The following is a 19,537-nucleotide window of genomic DNA, read 5'->3' on the forward strand; positions in this document are numbered from 1 at the left end:
CCGATCCCTTCCTCTGAAGCAAGAAGGAACCGGTAGGAACCATTTTGTTTACCATTTCTTTGCACAATTTACTGATTCATTTGTGTGCCAGTTAATAATGTAACTGTATTTTAAAGGCCTCATCCAAAATGCAGACAAGGGGCATATTTCTCTATATGCGAAACATATTAATTAGTAAGTTTTGGTTCGTTTTTGTTTTGTAGTGTGTAGGTCTGACTGCACTCTATTTTAGGTCCTAGGCCAGAATGTGGCAACATGTTTGTGTGTTGATTTCAGGACATGTCTAAGACTTTATGTAATGTGATTTCTCAAAAGAGAGCTGTTTAGCCTCATTCTATGCTAGGCCTTGTTCGAGGCCTAAGCAAAATTTGCAAACTTGGCACTTCTTTCTCTGTGCAGAAGAATTAACTTTTCTAGCATGTTCAGGTTAGAATTCCTTTTTGCAGATTTTATATCATTTTCATGGTTAATTGAGTAATCCTCAGTCTCCTCATGGCCCAGACTTGAAGGCAGCAACAGATGTGAATAAAACGGTGTTTTTTGTTTATAGACATCACTTGCTGGCTGTGAAATAAATTTATGACTAGATTGTACAGATACATTTTTTAAGCATTCTTTACACCCCAGACTGCCTTTTCCTCATTTGTGAATTCTTACTTTTGTTATTACATGTTCTGTTCCCAGAGATTCCAGTCTTACCCTTTCTCCTTGACTTTGTACTAGATTTCTGATTTATGTGATGATTAGCTGGTTGGGAAAGAGTATCTAACGACCTTGTGCAGGGCGTTAAGACTGCATGGAAGTATTCAGTTATCAGACCTGCAGTGCTCCTAGTCTTTACCAATGTTACTTGCTCTGTAAGCTTTAAAAGGCTTAATTTACTAAATATTTCTCTACGAATTAGACCTCAAAGAGTAACCAAATAGTGTTTCATGAAAGGGCACGCCCCTTGAATGTGGGCCACGCCCCTTAACTGTAGGCCACGCCCCTTAAATGTATGCCACGCCCCTTGAACGTGGGCCACTTTTTTCATCAGTGCCCGGGCCAAATTGTGATCCCAATCCGACCCTGCTGTGGGCGTGTGCTGGGGGGCGTGACAAATGCTGGGGGCGTTTGGTATGTTCCGCCCTTCATGCCATGTGTCATATTGTGTGCTGTGGGCGTGTGCTGGGGGTGTGGGCGTGTCCGGGGCACGGGATTACGGAAAAAAAAGCGAGCATTGTGCCCAAGATTTCATTGTTTTTTCTTCCCAATGTTCTGTACATTCCAGCTCCGGGTGTGCTTGCCCCGCGCTCCCAGTGACGTGCACCTGCTTTACTGTATAGAGGTCAGGCATGGCGCTATTCCCAAGGGCCAGAAGGAGCGCAAACAGGGGCCATTGTGCAGGAAATGTAATCTCGCCTTAACTTCCGGTAACGCCTGAAGCGCACACTGGAGATTTTCCACTTCTGTTGCGCACAGGTCTCGCGCCACGCACATCCTCACACAAGGCCCGCCTCCACGGAAATAGCAAGAAAGAGACTATCCCTCCCCCTGGAATATGTGATGATATTCCGCAAACCAACATCCCGCATACCATCACTCCGCAATTTTTATAACGCGGGACTATTACTCCGCAAAGACATCATTTCGAAAACTTTTACAACGCATATGACTTTACCACGCATGCCATTATAACGCAAATGCATGTGTGGTAAAGTCATATACATTGTAAAAGTACATTATTAAAACATCAAATATATGTTTGTATATATGTGTATTTTTATAAATTCACTGAAAAAACCATAGGTTTCAGGCCTTATAGAGGGCCCGATTCACAAAACTAACTTAAGACAAAATCCTAAACTTACTACTTTTGGTATTCATAGAAGTTAGGAGTTTGTCTTAAGACAGACTTAAGACAGACTTAAGTTAGGATTTTGTCTTAAGTCCGTCTTAAGTCTGTCTTAAGTCTGTCTTAAGTTTGTCTTAAGACAAACTTAAGACAAAATCCTAACTTCTGTGAATACCAAAAGTAGTAAGTTTAGGATTTTGTCTTAAATTAGTTCTGTGAATCAGGCCCATAGTTAGGAATTAGCATTTAAAAAACCTTTAAAATTCACTCAAAAAACTATACGTTTTAGGGGTGTTATAGTTAGCTGGACATTTCACTCATACCAAACAATTGAAATTGCTCCTATATAGTTAGTTGTACTAACTATATTTCGCGCACCCGCAATCCACTGCTGATGATGTCACATATTACATCATTCATGACATGGTCAGTGACATCACTGATGACATCTCAAATGACATCACTGATGACATCATCCAGTGAATGTGGTTTGCTTCGTTATTTAAATATGCATTATATATATATCAATTTGTATTGAAGAATGAGTGGATATATAAAAATAAATATTTGGATGGAGGATTTAGTATCAGTGTAATTGACTGTTTACTTGACCAATTTATAGTGTCTCACTAAATATAGTGGATAGTGACTAAACTGTTTGAATATCTGTATCACTTTGTCAGTTGTTGTGTAAACTGGTTCTCCAGTTGGTTACTAGCTATGTGAAAGTCTATATTAGTTATTGATTAGTTAACTGAGTATTTGTATGGGAGAGTGAATGTGTGTGTGGTTCGGTGGGGGGTGTGTGACTGCCCAAAGATGTGTGAATAGTTGATTCACTAGATATATGAAGTTAAAACTACATGCTCTAACAGTTGTTTGGGTGAGTGAATATCTTTATGGGTGTGGTGATGAGCAAATATATTTCTCAATGGTACATGTCCAATAAACTAGAAAAATAAAAGGCAGTGTATGTGTCAGTTGTTGTATATAAATAAGTATACATAAGACTCAATGATTGTGTGAGTGACTGTATGGATAACTTTATACTTGTAATAATGATTTTATAATTCACTAAGTATGACTTACTATCTAAATGGATAGATGAAGTTGTGTTTGTATAAGTGTGTAGCTAAGTAAATATGTAAGTATGATCCATTGTTTGCATAAGTGAGTAGGATGACTTCATATGTGAATAGGATGTGTGCTGGTGTGTAATGTCGATTTAGGTGTATAAGTATTTTTGATAGTGTTCTATTGTTCATTGACAGCATGTATGAGTGAACCTACAGGTAAGTGATTAGATGTGTGTATACATCTATGAATCACTGAGTGGGTTTTTAGATACTTGTATTGCTGTAACAATGGATTCAAATATGATACTCTGTATTTTACAAAGAGTGATGAAAGATTTTACTAGTGTATGAAAAGGTGTATGTGATTGTCACGTGGATGATGTCATTTGAGATGTCATCAGTGATGTCACTGACCATGTCATGAATGATGTAATATGTGACATCATCAGCAGTGGATTGCGGGTGCGCAAAATATAGTTAGTACAACTAACTATATAGGAGCAATTTCAATGGTTTTGTATGAGTGAAATGTCCAGCTAACTATAACACCCCTAAAACGTATAGTTTTTTGAGTGAATTTTAAAGTTTTTTTAAATGCTAATTCCTAACTATATAAAGCCTGAAACCTATGGTTTTTTCAGTGAATTTGCAAGGTTTTTTAATGCTAATTCCTAACTATATAAGACCTGAAAGCCCACCAGGAATCTCCAGTATGCGCCAGGGGACTGCATTGCAGAGAGGTGTAATGAAGCCACGCCCCTTTTTACACCCCTCTGCAATGCAGCCCCCGTGCATGTTTGAAGAGGGGGAACTAATTCCCCTTGCATACTGGGGGCCCCTGGGGGCCAACTAGCCCACCTGGAACCTCCAGTATGCACCAGGTGGCTGCATTGCAGAGGTGTAATGAGGCTATGCCACTTGTTACACCTCTCTGCAACGCAGCCCCCTGCCGCGTTTGCAGAGGGGGAACTAATTCCCCTTGCATACTGGGGGTCCCTGGGGTCCAACTAGCCCACCAGAAGCCTCCAGTATGCGCCAGGTGGCTGCATTGCAGAGAGGTGTAATGAGGCCACACCCTTTTTTACACCTCTCTGCAATGCAGCCCCCGTGCATGTTTGAAGAGGGGGAACTAATTCCCCTTGCATACTAGGGGTCCCTGGGGGCCAACTAGCCCACCTGGAACCTCCAGTATGCGCCAGGGGGCTGCATTGCACAGAGGTCTAATGAGGCTTTACCCCTTTTTACACCTCTCTGCAACGCAGGCCACTGGCGCGTTTGCAGAGGGGGGACTAATTCCCCTTCCATACTGGGGGTCCCTGGGTCACATCTGCCCAAACGCCGATATTCCGAACAATTGAAAATGACTTTTCTTGAGAAACATTTGGATTTGGATTATCATGTCCTATTCTTTGGAAGTTTTGAAAGACTAACTTTGAGGATGCTATAAATTACTCAAGTCTGCCTGAATTGTGTGGGTAAAATTGATACCTAGTCACTTTGAATAAGAATGTACTTACGTCTCGTCTAACATTTGGAAGAAATATCTAGTTATATGACAACAGGATACTGACATAACTTGAAGGAAATAAGAACGCCCTGAAGAAGTTCTGTTGTACAGAACGAAACGTGTCGGCTGGCTGTGGTACATAAACTTAAGGAAAATAAAAGCATTTGAATATACACCAAGATTCAGAGCTTCAATAGGGACTCTAAGTGATATGATTTGATTGGACTTATTGTGCAAGTGGTGCTGTGCCAAACTTTGGAATATTCTCCACTACTCTCTACTACTTACTCTCTCCTACTCCACTGCTCTCTAATACTCACTCTCTACTACTCATTCTCTACTACTCTACTACTCTCTCTCTACTACTCACTCCCTACTACTCACTATCTACTACTCTCTACTACTCAATCTCTACTACTCTCTACTCTCTACTACTCACTCTCTACTACTCTCTCTCTACTACTCACTCTTTACTACTCACTCTCTACTACTCTCTACTACTCACTCTCTACTTCTCACTCTCTACTACTCTCTACTACTCACTCTCTACTACTCTCTCTCTACTACTCTCTACGACTCACTCTACTACTCACTCTCTACTACTCTCTACTACTCACTCTCTACTACTCTCTCTCTACTAGTCTCTACTACTCACTCTACTACTCACTCTCTACTACTCTCTACTATTCTCTTTCTCTGCTACTTACTCTCTACTACTCTCTACTACTCACTCTCTACTACTCTCTACTACTCACTCTTTACTACTCTCTACTACTTACTCTCTACTGCTCTCTACTACTCACTCTACTACTTACTCTCTACTACTCTCTACTACTCACTCTCTACTACTCACTCTCTACTACTCTCAACCACTCACTCTACTATTCACTCTACTACTCACTCTCTGCTACTCTCTCTACTGCTCTCTGCTACTCTCTACTACTCACTCTGTACTACTCACTCTCTACTCTCTATCTCTCTACCTCTCTCTACTTCTCTCTCTACTAGTCTCTACCTCTCTACCTCTACCTCTCTACCTCTACCTCTCTACCTCTACACCTCTACCTCTCTACCTCTCTCTACACGCACACATATACACATATATATATATGCATATATATGCATATGCATTTATGTATATGTATGTGTATATATATATATATATATACATACATACATATATAAACATACATAATCTGTATATCTATATATATACAAATATAAATGCATGCATACATATACATATATGCATACATATGCATGTTATTTACATGAAAGTTTAAAAAACACTAATAAAAGCAAAGCTAAAAAAGCCACCTCATTACAAACAGAATGGCTTTAACCTAAACGAGGGCGAGATCTATTGCATTTTCAATGCTTGTTTACTTTGGTTCCATCAAGAAGGCATTCAGATGTGTCACACATTTGCCATAAATTCTGAATGTTAGCACTCTAGTTGCTCATTAGATCACTGTAGTAAAGCTACTGCTCACCAGGGAAGACTGCTGCTGGTATTCAAAGTGCATGTTTCAGTCTGCATGTCAGAATGTTTTTAATGAAATTGAAGAGGATTTGAGAAGTCACTCAAAATGGCCCTAATTTTTCTTTCTGAAGCACTAATCATACTTTCTATGGCAAAATGAACCCCCTCATTTTGTTCCTTTTTAAATTAAATGTTTTCAGACTTACCACTTCATTCCAATCAAGATGGCTTCTGGTGTGCCATACTTTTGTCATAAGTAAGACTGTTAGCGCTCTAGTTGTTCTTTAGAACACTCTGGGACATTCTGTCATTGGGCTATACTTGGGCTACATCTGGTGATATTTGGGCTACATTTGGGCTCTTTTGTCTCTGGTGGCCATCTTGGGAGACTGCATGTCAGAATTTTTTAATGAAATTGAAGAGGATTTGAGAAGTCACTCAAAATGTGCCCTAATTTTTCTTTCTGCAGCACTAATCATACTTTCTAGGGCAAAATATACCCCCTCATTTTGCTCCTTTTTAAATTAAATGTTTTAAGAGTTACCACTTTATTCCAATCAAGATGGCTTCAGGTGTGCCATACCTTTGTAATAAGTAGGACTGTTAGCGCTCTAGTTGTTCTTTAGAACACTCTAGGAGGATGCAGTAGAACACAAAGGAATCAACTGACAGTCTCTGTCCTTGTTGGATGTACATGTTGTACTGAGAATGTCAGACTTCATTCTCACATGACTGAGAAAGATAATGTGAATTTACAGAAAATGTGCTTCCAGTTTAGCTTATAGATCCCCTTCCAAACCACTGTGGGAAAAGCATGAGATAACAGTTTTTTTTCAAACATGATTCATGATATCCCAGCAGAAGGCTTTTTCACATGGTAAAATCACCTTAGAACACACCACAATTCCTAAAATGAGTATGGTACCATCAACAAATGATTTATAATGTAACTAAAGTCCTAAAACCCTCTATTAACTACAATGCTTTTTAATGAGGTGCTATCATGTATATTGGTCCCAAGATGGCTGCCAACACTTCTTGGACGAAGTGCTGACAGCCAATCAGATCAGATGTGTGTTTAGGCTCCACCCAGATATATATGTGTTTTTGAAGTTAATTTTCATAAAAACCACTGGAGCCATTTTCACCAAATATAGCAAAGGCAATTCTGCGTACCAGTCCCTACAATTTTGTCAGAACGTCCTATGGAAATTAACATGGGGAAAACATGTTTTGGGACCCCCCTTTTTTCTCAGCCCCCACTTCACAAATCCCCCCGAAACTTTCAGGGAAGGAGCGCAGCGGAGCTGGCCAAAATTTTGGAAAATTACACGCAAATTCCTCAACCGGCGCCAAAGTTATTCCCAATAGAATGTTGCGGATTTCCTATGGTAGCCAATCCTAACTATATATACCTACTGGCTACCGCCAGTAGGTAACATATATATATATATATTTATATTTTAACGCTCCAAGGGGCATATTACCAAGCAATAGCGATAATTATCGCTATTGCTTGGTTAGAGACAAAAATTTACTGCTGAGCTGCGGCGATTTTTATCGCAGATAAACCTTGGTATTACCAAGGTTTATCGCAAATGCGATAAAAAACGGCCGCAATGCATAAATATCGCTGAAAAGTCAGCGATATTCATGCCTTACCGGGCTAATGCTCTTAGCCATTTTATCCACCTCCCATTGGATAACATGGCTAAGAACTGCTCAGGGCAGGTGTTACTTTTTGGAGATATTCGCGCTTAGCATTTTCAAAGGTATTCGGTATTTACCACCAACTAATAGTTGGTGCTAAATAACGAATCCTTAAAGCACGTAAGCACTCTTAAAAGTGCTTCCTACATGCCATTTACCAATTCAGTAAATACCGAATCGGTAAATAATGATTCGGTAAATACAGAATCGGTAAATACCGATTCGGTATTTACCGAATCATCCCCTACATCTGAAATGGCTCAATAGCAGTCGGTAAGCCTGAAATTTACAGAATTTTGGGTTTACTGAGCCACCTACATCGGGCCCCAAATATATAATTTCCAACACAAGAACTGTACATCTTATGGGTCTTCCGGAGTTTCATATTTCCCTGGTTCAGCTCAGGATCAGAGCCCTGGCCTTGTTTCACCCTGCTGTGCCCAGTTAATTACATTTTCTAGAGCAGCAGGAACAAAGGCAGTCCCACACAAAAGGAGCAATTAGCAATACTTCTCTAACTCCTTAGGAGGAAAGGAGTGGGGCGTGATGATCTCCACCATTTACTCAGCTGTCACCCTGTACCAGGGAGGAGCCTGCTCAAGCCCACTGCACAAAGGAGAATGCCCAGATAAACTTGTGGAGCTGGGACCCCAGGAGCTTATGTGACCAGTGTCTCCTGGATGATGCCATTTTAAATTGTCCCAACATTGCTTTGCCGGAGGGTTGGGACAAGGGTGGAGAGGTGATGTGGCACCCTAGGACTGGCCAGGGGTGCCTGTCTTCTGGAACCTTCCTCTCCCCCTTTAAAAACTCTTGCACAAGGGAGAGACTCTATCTTGCCGGTGGATTTTTCTACACGTTGCTGCTGACCCCTGGAACTGCCAAGAACTTGAAAGAGGAATCCCATGACCCCCTCCTCCCACTCAGGAACAAGGCCTCTGCCCAGCTGACCCCAGGATCAGTGGGTCTCCCCAAGGGCCAGTAAGGCTGGCCCCCTTACACCACCTGAGGATCAGTTGGGGGAAAGCCGGGAATGTTTCTGCACCCAGTAACTAAGATTAATTGGAGAGCTGGTGCAAGAACCAGGATGACCAGCTCTTTGAGGATTGCACTGATTTGAAGGTGTGGAGGGATAATGCAACTGCCTCTGGTGGATAGAGCTGGTCCTCAGGAGTAAAATGACCCCAGGATCATCCAAATCAGCCCCACAGGCCCGAATTATTGCATTTTAAAGTTTGGCGACCTTTTCCCGCCTCGGAGCATTGAGGCTCAGCTTTTCGGCTGGTAAATTTTCCCCACAATGGACCAGGGCCCGTGGTCTGCGAAAAGCAACTGTTCTATTATGATTCTTGGGGTATGTTGGGCCTCCTCCCCAAGCCCGTCCAGGGATCACATTCCCCGGCCATTTCTAATGTTTTAGGGGACTGGGACCCCATCCCCAGACTCCCGATGCCGCAAAAAGAAAGAAAACAGGACCAGGCAGGGAAGCACCGATAACCTCCCCCCTGCGATGGGGGAAGGAGCCTAGCACCCCATACCTGGGCCCCAATGGCATCAAGAAAAAAGAGGAATTGCATCTGCACTCCCCTGAGTGGCTGGCCTGCCCTGCTCCCAGTGACTGTGGGGAGTGAAAGGTCAGTCACAATCTAAGTGCCTGACTGCAGGAGTGGGCAGACCAGAATGATGCTGTCGGGCCCCCGCATGCTGCTGGCGCGGGGAGCCAATAGGGACAGCTGGGCGTGGGCTCCCAAGCTGTATCCCAATATGGGACTTACCAGCCAAATTGTCTGGGTGCGGCTGGGTACCCCAAGAGATACAAGGCCACTGGACACACCTATATACAGATGCAGCTCTCCCTGGCACAACAGGAGAGCTGCTATTATGAAATTCACTGCATGACAAGAATCGCCCAATAATGCTTTCAGGCCAGATCGTTTTCTGTACATTTGCGCCAATATCTCCCCTAGTGGTGGCCCAAGGACGACAAAGTGTTTTTTAAGATATTTATATTTTATATGAGCTCAATTATGTCTCTTTTTAAATTGTAGTGTAGCTTGTATGATCTATAAGTGTTACCACAAACAAACTCAGGAAAGTCCAGGCTTTCCTCGCCATGGATTTCAGGAGTCCCCAGCCTGAGTTGGAGTAGGCCCAAAACATTCACAACCCCTGGATTTTTATTGCATGTTCAAGAATTCTTAGGGCTGAGCTTTTGCTCTACAGCTGAGAGTGCTGCACCTTCCAGGGGCTTTGTGTATAGCTACATGCATTCATCATAAATGAAAGGCCTAGAGGTGGTTCAAGACAGTGCATGGATTGAAATGCCCTCTAGGCTCCAAGAGTATGATTGCAATGCGGTCTTTTCTCATTGTGGTGTTCTCTAAGGGCTATTTTTACAATTGTAGTTTGGTATAAAATATTTAATAAAAAAACACAGATACAGGTTTTACTCATTCGACATGCTTTATTGATTAACTATAATTATTTTATTGGTTTCCATAATGATGTCAATGGTTCATTCTCTAAAATATATATTGTTATTAGCCTTAATAAGTGCACTCATGATGGAGGATTATTTTTGATAATTGCACCTAGGTAAACAATGATTATTTCAACATGTGGTTTATTGCTCTTCAACCTTGACTAAACCAATTAGAATAACTTGATATGGTTATGTGACACCTGTGATTACACAATGTCATATATGCTATTTTCCATCGGCCATTGTATATATAAATATATATGCACATTATTACGTAGTATCTAGTAGTGTGTGTGTAATAAATATACTTCCAATGTGCACAAACAATACAGTTCTGAGGGTAGTTGCAAAAAGGAAATCTAAACAATTTATGGTTTGTATAAAATTATAACAATTTTAATATATTTCTTTAAAAAAAAAAAACAAGACATAACATAAATGACATTACATAAAAAACCTTACATGAAAAACATAATTCAATAAAGTTACACAATTCAAAATTTACGTTAAAAAGGAGTGGCAGTTAATATTTTCAAAAATAAATATACTTCTCCTTTTCTAAAGCAAAAGTACTGACTGGAAAATTAGTATTTGAGTGTTGTTATTGCGTGCTAGTAAATGGTGATTATTAGCCCACACCACCTCCCTTGAGTATGTCTTGGACTGCTCCGCTTCGCTACCATGTGAGAGTCAAGTGCTACAACGGGGTGCTTGGTTCCCAGTGAGGACAATTGTGGACCTCTTACTTGTGATGGCCACACGACTAATAACCCAATTACCAACCCGACATCTGTTGCCACGACCCAGGACAAAATATACAACAACTTCCGTGCACACTCCCAGGCTCTAAATAATCCTGTACCTCTGCCACGACAACCAAATGTACGGTAATTGCTCCCTGCTGTCCCACTGCCACTGGTGACATTGCAACAGAACGAGGCCCTGAACAGCCTCAACACAGAATAGGACAAAGTGCTTGCCCCCGGCACTGCGGGAGGCACCCCTGGTCTCGTTCCTTAAACCAGGACCCTCTGAGGTTTCCTACTACCGACCGCTGTCCATGCTGAGAAGTGATAATAAGATCTTCAGTAAGGCAATAACGACATGGTTGCTGGAGAATATGCCGGTGGTGATCCCCCTACCGGGTGGATCATCAACATGCAACATCCAAAGGCAACACAAAATGCTGAAGGAGGCCATTTCCATTGGCTCTATTCTGCTTGTCTGGTCCATAACCTTGAGCAAGCATTTGATACCCTAGATTGGGACTACATGTTTGCTGCCCTGGAAAAAGTGCACATGAGAGGTAGGCTACTGCAGATGACTACCCAGAGCCCATGGCAGAGTCAAAATAGGGCGGCGAATCTTGCATCCCTTCCACATCGGCAGGGGAACAAGTCAGGGTTGCCCTCTCTACCCCCTGCCCTTTGCCCTATTGATTGAGCCTCTTGCACAGTCACCTCGCCAGTCTGGACATGCCTGGGGCATACCTACTGGTCGCTCGAAGCACACCAACCCCCTGGATACTGACAGCATCTTATTGTATATATTAATAACTAGCTGTACCCGGCCACATGTTGCTGTGGCTCAGTCTGGGTAAATGGAAGAGAAAGAAAAGTGTAAGCGCACGTTTCTAATATGTTTAATTTCACAATGCTTGTGGGTATACAATATGTTTTTGTGACTATTGTCTCTATGCGTCCCTTGTAGTTGTAGCGCAGCAAGCAAAACAATAGGGTCTGTTCGGCATTTCCTTTAAAAACACGCACATATTGTACACGCGCAAATTCGAATCCAACGTTGTGTATATATAAACACGCGTTAATGTTGCGAAGTGAACCAACTCCTCCCCCCTCCCTCCACCCGCTTCCCGGTCTGCTATCCCTGTCTGCCATCCTGACACTAACTGTCCATCCTAATATATGTAGACTATTGTCTTTATGCGTCCTTTCTTAATGTTGAAAAGTGACCCAACTCCTCCTCCCCTCCCTCCACCCACTTCCTGGTCTGCCATCCTGACACCAACTGTCCATCCTAATATAAGTAGACTATTCTCACTATGCGTCCCTTGTAGTTGTTGCGCAGCAAGCAAATCGATAGGGTCTGTACGGCCTTTTGTTTAAAAGCATGCGCGTATTGTACACGCGCGTATTCGAATCCAACGTTGTGTATATATAAACACGCGCTAATATTGCAAAGTGAACCAACTCCACCCCCCTCCCTTCACCCACTTCCCGGTCTGCCATCCCGGTCTGCCATCCTGACACCAACTGTCCATCCTAATATATGTAGACTATTGTCTCTATGCGTCCCTTGTAGTTGTTGCGCCGCAACCAAATTGATAGGGTCTGTTTGGCCTTTCTTTTAAAAACACGTGCATATTGGACACACGCGTATTCGAATCCAACGTTGTGTATATAAAAACACGTGCTTAATCGAATCCACCGTTGTGTCAAAAAATTTTAAAGTGGCTATTCCACCTGGTCAGTCCTCTTTCCATCCACTGGGGCTTGGGGTTCCGCAGGGCTCTGCGCTGAGCCCCACTCTGTTCAATCTATATGTGAAACCGCTGGCTGCAGTCGTCAGACAATGTGGCCTTACCATGACATCGTATGCCGACGACACGCAGCTGGCGGTGACACTCAGCGGTGATCCTGAGGTGAACGCTCCCAGATTCCGGGCAGGACTCATAGCCGTGGCAAATTGGATGCGAACCAATTGTCTGCAGTAAAATGCTAAAAAAACTGAGGTCCTGATTTTAGGAAAGCAGGCGGAGCTTTGGGGAGACCAGTGGTGGCCTCCAGACCTGGGGGTGACTCCCATCCCAGCTGCCGAAGTTAAGAACTTGGGGGTCTGGCTGGATCCTACACTCTCCTTTACCAGCCATACGAAGAAGGTCTCAGCTACATGCTATGGTATTCTGCGTGGGCTGAGACCGGTCCTCAAATTCTTCGACCCCCCCTACTCGGCAACTGGTGGTCCAAGCCTCCATTCTTTCTCGGCTGGACTATTGGAGTGCGCTGCTGCTCGGAGTGAATCAGGCGGAGGCTACTAGACTGCAAAGGGTGCAGAATGCTGCGGCGCGTGCTATCGTGGGCCTCCCTAGACAGTGCTCTGTCTCTGCAGTCCTGAACTCGCTCCACTGGCTGCCGGTCAGACAGAGAATTAAATTTAAAGCTGTCTGCCTGACATTTAAAATCTTGAAGCTCTCTTCTCCCCCAGCCCTTGCTAAGCTCGTTGCTTCATATGTTCCTACGCGGTCACTTAGATCAGAATCTCTCCATCTGGCGGTTGTTACACGGTTTAGACTAAGTAGGATGGGAGGTCGCTCCTTTCGAGTATTAGGGGCTGGATTATGGAATTCTCTTCCTGTCCATATCCGAGCCTTGAACAGCCTTACTTCCTTTAGGCGCGCCATAAAAACCTTTTTGTTCCCCATTGTTGACTGAGTTCTCTTCCTTTCCCAGTATCGACTTGTTGTGTTGTGGTACTTGATCAGGCGCCAGGACGCCCCTTGGCTGGGGCAGCTGCGCGCCATATAAATACTACTAACATAACATAACATAACATTTAAGATTTCAAACAAATGAACATTGACATTTTTATGTGTCTGTTCGGCTTTTCGATTAAAAACAAGCGCGTATTCGACACGTACGTATTTGAATCCAATGTTGTGTATTTAAAAACATGCGGGTATTCGAATCCAACGTTGTGTCAAAATTTCAAAGCAATCGGTGAAGAACTTTCGGAGATTTGCGATTTTGAACAAACGAACATTTACATTTTTATTTATATAGATATAGAAGATATAGATATCTGCGACAGCATAGGTAACATATCTCACATTCTACATGCCTTTTAGTCTGCTTTGGGGTTGGGGATCACCTCCTGTCTATTTCTGCTGTACCCAAACTGCCCCTACAGCATATTGCAGTTGGCACCCACATCATTCACTGGGAACCTCACAGTTTCTGATTCTTGGGCATTAATATACATCACTCGACACAAGATCTAATAGATGTCAACCTCACAAAGGTGATCTCCTGCCTGCGGCCTCAAATTACCTTCTGGTACTCCCTCCCCCTCACAGTGCTGCGTGGAGTGGCCCTTTCTAAAATGGTAATGCTACAGAGGCTCCTGTACTATTTCACTACTGAATAATATCCCTGCAGTGCATTCTGATCACTGAATGTGATTCTGGGTGGTCTCAGATGCTACTTGGGAAGCGCAGAGTAGCCCTGGCCAAACAGTAGCACCTGATTGACCACAGAGGCTTGGATGCCCTGGTGTTTGAGCATTATGACCTGGTGGTGCAGCTCCAGTGGCCACCCTCTAGTTACCTGGGTGCCACCTCAGGGAGGTGTGCTTGGAATCTGAGTCAAGAAGACTAAGGGGCATATTAACAACACGTAGCGATAATTATCGCTAAACGCGCTTAGCTTGTTTTTTTCTATTGCCGGCTATCACTGGATTTTATCGCCATTATAGCGCTGTATTAACAACGCGTTGCGCATTGGCAATATAAAATCCAGGGATAGTGCCCAAAAACCCCTTCAAAATTGAGAAATCCAGAGATAATTGATCAGCAATAATGGCAGCGCTCCCTGATAATGAAGTGTGGATTTAACTTCACAATCCACCTCCCATAGAACATAATGCTACGTCTGCTTTTTTGCAGACGTTAAAATCAGGTGACAATAGGGGCTTAGCGCGAGTTCAGGCATCACTTCGCGGGTCCGCTGCCGGCTTGTTAATTTGGCGAAGCCGTGTCAGCGCGTATTGCAATGCTGTTTTCCTCAGGAACGCCTACTTTGCATCTAATTAGGTATGCAAGGCGAGGCGTTAGGAGAACTGCTGCTAACATGCGTTAATTCATGTTAGTGGCGCATTATAAATATCATGAAATTATGAGCGCCGCATTTCCGGCACTATGCACCGGAAAAGCGGCAATATGTCCGTTGTTAATACCCCTTAGACTTATGCGAGAACTGTTTTTGCCAGGCTCAGTGTTGTCTACACCCTCAAATAGCCAGCTTTGGGTGGCATATAAGTTCCATTGCGGAGCACTGCGGGTCATTCCCGGAATACCAATGTATGCTTCGGAGGTTCCTCTGTGCTCAATTTGTGCTTTCCGAGTACTCATTTCAAGACGGAGTGGAACTCTAGATTTCTGTGAGAGTGGGAATTCTTGATGACTTATTCCATGACTGGGCTCTCATTCACTTCCATCAGCTGACAGAACAAACTGTCTCCCAGTGGGCCAATTCCTGCGGTACAGACGTCCAGCTATGATTGTGGGGCATCCCGCACACAGAGAGACTGCTCCTAATGTGCACCCCGCACAATGGACAGCGGTTGGTCACCTGGCTTCCTAAGCCATCTCCCATAAAACTCAGGATCTGGCAGACTTGGAAGTGTGACAATGGCCACAGACTGACCCAGAAGGAGTGGGACAGCACTCTTGGTGTACCTACAGAAGATCACCGGGAATGCCCGTTTTCAGTGCATATAGGCACAGCACAGGCCTACCTCACCCCTGACATGTTGCACAAAATCTACCCTACAGCATCATCTGACAGTCTCCATCAGGTGTGCAACGCCCATTGGACTCAAAGGGCTTCAGCCCCCCCCCCCCGTCGTGTGTGGCAGCCCGGGATGAGACAGATTCTGGTGCACACACAGCCGCACCCGAGTATTTCACGTCCTCAGAAGACCATTTGCTTGTTAATGAGACTTTTCACCCCTTCTTAGACTCCCTGCATCTCCACTCTGCCTATTGCTGGAAGAATTAGCCCCCCCAAAATTTTTCTTAGCCTCCTCCCAAATTTGGCTCTAGTTGCGCCCCTGGTCTCCACTGTTGCACCCCTGAGCAGACATGGCCCACATGTTTTGGAGAAGCGAGGCCGCACGGGCTTTCTGGGCGGAGGTCTGCACGACCCTCACCCGAATCACGGCCATGCCGAGCAGAAGGGCATGGCCAGCAGCGCCCCTACAAGCGCCACAGAGCAGGTAGGGCCAGACAAATTATTGCTAAACATTAGAAGGCCCAGGGCTGTAAGTGGGCCGGGTCTCACTGGCGCTGAGCACTGTCAGATTTTAAAGGGAGCCTCAAAACGGGCCTCTATCGGTCTCTGTTTTGTGCCCTAGCACAGGTGGTCCGTTTTTTCTCAGACTGCAGTGACTGACACCAGGCAGATCGATGTGCGCGTGCTCACACTGCTCACTTCTCACTAGTGGAGAATTACAGCATGCCAAGATGCTGCCAAATGTGACACGGTCAGGGCGATGCAACTATCTGGTGAGGCGGGCTGAGGCTGTCACACTCCGCCACCAGGAAACTTGTAGATTGTGGCTGTGCCCCATTGCATCTGCTAGGGGCGAACTTCTGCCCGCTAGGATGCACAAGACAGTGTCATCAGGTCAGAATAACCCGGCACTACACACACCCCACTGACAGCGCACCTCTGGTGCATTCCCTCCCTCCCTCCCTCTTTTCCTCTCCCCCTCCATTACCTCACGAGGGGGCTCAACACGGTGTGGCCTGAGCATCATGGCGCTCTCCATTGAATTCAACTGCATGCATCACAGTGAAGCCAGAGTCCTCCACCTCAGGTGGTTTATAGGCTTCAGCTTTGTACTGGCACAAAAGGTAATGAGAGGGGCCCTTTTGCACAAAAGGGGTAGGGCACCAAATAGACCGTAGTCAGAAAAAATAATCCCCCTTTGGGCTGATAATTTTGACGAGACACTCACTCATATCCCAACCAATCAATCACCAGAACAAAACAAGACTGGGGCACTCCCTCCCTCCCTCCCTCTTTGCCTCTCCCCCTCCATTACCTCACGAGAGGCCTCAACATGGTGTGGCCTGAGCATCACGACGCTCTCCATTGAATTCAACTGCATGCATCACAGTGATGCCAGAGTCCTCCACCTCAGGTGGTTTATAGGCCTCAACCTTGTACTGCCAGGGTGCAGTCAGCACATGCTATGAAGGAACTCGGCCACACTGTGGCATGTCAGCGGCAATGCATATGCCGTTCCTGTAATACTTGTCTGCAGGGCTGGTGGTGCCCAGTGCGACACATTTTTTTTGCACCCCCAGACTCTTTGACCACCTCCTCATATTCTCTCATTACCACCGGGCAAAAGTGCCCCTCATTGCTCAAATAATAAGTTATTGCTAAACATAGCGCTCCCCCTGAAGTTAGCGCCCCCTCCACAGGACAGCGTCCTGTGCGGCAGCACCTGTCGCACTGCCCTAACAACGGCCCTGCTTGTCTGCTGTGATGTACCTTTTCTTTATTTATTAAGGAAGTATAAATAGCTCTCTCAATTAAACAAATGTCAAAGGGTCATATGTATGAAGGCAATTTTGCGATCGCAAACGCCGAAATTCGCTGAATTTTGGCATTTGCGATTGCAAATCAGCAGTGTCCAATGTCTGACACAAAACACCCCTCGCAAAATAAGGAATCGCGATTGCATTTAATGAATCGCACATTGCGATTCCTTAAATGCAATGTAACAAGCACAGAAAAATTGCAATTTGGACTTAAGGAATCGCAAATTACCACCAACTTCAAGTTGGTGGTAATTTGCGATTTCTTTGAAAAATGCACTTTTTTGCATTTTTCAAAGTGCCATGTGATTCACATACATCTGCACCCATGCTCATTTCAGGGGTGCAACAGGGTGTCCTTTTGACACCCTGGCACCCTTGCATTGCATTCTCAATTTGCGATTCTCTAATTGAGAAACGCAAATTGAGAATGTCTTCCCATTCATTCCTATGGGCCTCTGGGCCCATAGGAATGAATGGGGAGGTATTCCGTAATAGCAAATCGCAATTAAGGAATAAGTAGGATTCGCAAAATTTATTGCACATCCCACATACATAGCGTTTTGCGTTTCTCAATTAGCGATTTGCAAAAAATCGTTATTTGAGAATCGCAAATGGATATTTTCGTGCATATGGCCCATAGTCAATTTCGTTTTAGTTTAACTGAGTTTTGATTTCTTACACACATGATACTAACTAAGAAATTTATCAATGTTGCAAACAAAATCACAAGTATTAATTCACATGAAAAAGGTGAAATTAGTGTATAATTGAATTAATTCTAAGCAAGCCAAATGTTCCTGTTTGAATATATTCTGTGTTAACCCTGATCCTTTTCTCCTGCATGGGATCAATAAGTAAGCCTTTGTGGGGATTAAACTTTTTAACTTCATATTAACTTCACCTCAATCTTCATGGGAGGAAATGGATTATATGAGTGGATGGGAGCCCACAAAAGTAATAATGTCACAGACTTCTTAGGGCCAGTTAAAAGTTCAGTAATTTAACCCTAAGCTCAACCCCTAGTAGCTATGGCACAAAGCACACAGGATTAACTCACCAAACATTTTTTAAGTATTTAGAAGTATCAAAACTGTTAAAAAATGAAAGGCACAATGCAATAAAAATCCCACTCCAATTTATAAAAACAGAGAAACATTTAATAAGCAAACTGACACCAAAACAATAAAAACCCAATAAGCGAATCGAAGAAATTACTTTGTAAAGATTTAAGTAAAACGTGGTCAGAGAGAATGCGTGCACATTTGCACCATCCACCTAGGATAGAAATAGGCATTAAAAAAGCCAGTAGGTTCCACAATCAATATTCTAACTCATGTAGGGGAAGATTTACAAGCCCCTTGTGCCACCGGTGCATCATTTTTTGTGTTGTACCGGTGGTGCACTTAGCTGCTCCTTATTTACAAGGAAAGGAAAAGCCACCCTCCGTGACTTTTCCTGACCTTATAAATATGGCCAGCTTGCACGTAGCACTATGCGTGAAAGGAGTGTTTCATGGGTGTTGCTATGGGTGTTCCCACGCAACGCCCTTAGAACCAGACACATTTCCAGATTTACGAGGAATCGTAAATCTGGAAATGCGTGTGAATGCTTCACCTCCCCAGGGGAGGCATATGGAGGTGCAACGAGGAGAAATGTATTAATTTCTCCTCGTGTTATTTTCTCCATCTATGCGTGCTGCATTCTACAGCACCCATAGAAAGAGAACATCACCTCTAATGATTGTTTTTGTTTAGAAAGGGTTCTCTTCCTACACATAAACAATCATTGTTGGACTTGGCCCTTTTTGCCTTCCTCCTGTATTTTGTCTGACCTGTTTTTGTTGGTTTTATGACTGTGGGCACTTTACCACTGCTGATCACTGCTAAAGTGTATATGCTCTCCCTATTGTAAATCGATGTATGAATAAGTGATTCCATGATTGGCTGATTTGGTTTACTTATCAGACCCTAGCACAGCGCACCAGGAGTGTCCAGAGCTTGTAAATCCAAATGCTGCTGGTGGGCTTGCAGCACTGGTTGTGCCACCCACAGAAGCAGCCTTGTAAAGTGTGTCTAAGGCCTGCCATTGCAGAGCCTGTGT

This window comes from Lissotriton helveticus, chromosome 2_2, assembly GCF_964261635.1.
Source record: "Lissotriton helveticus chromosome 2_2, aLisHel1.1, whole genome shotgun sequence".
Taxonomy (NCBI): domain Eukaryota; kingdom Metazoa; phylum Chordata; class Amphibia; order Caudata; family Salamandridae; genus Lissotriton; species Lissotriton helveticus.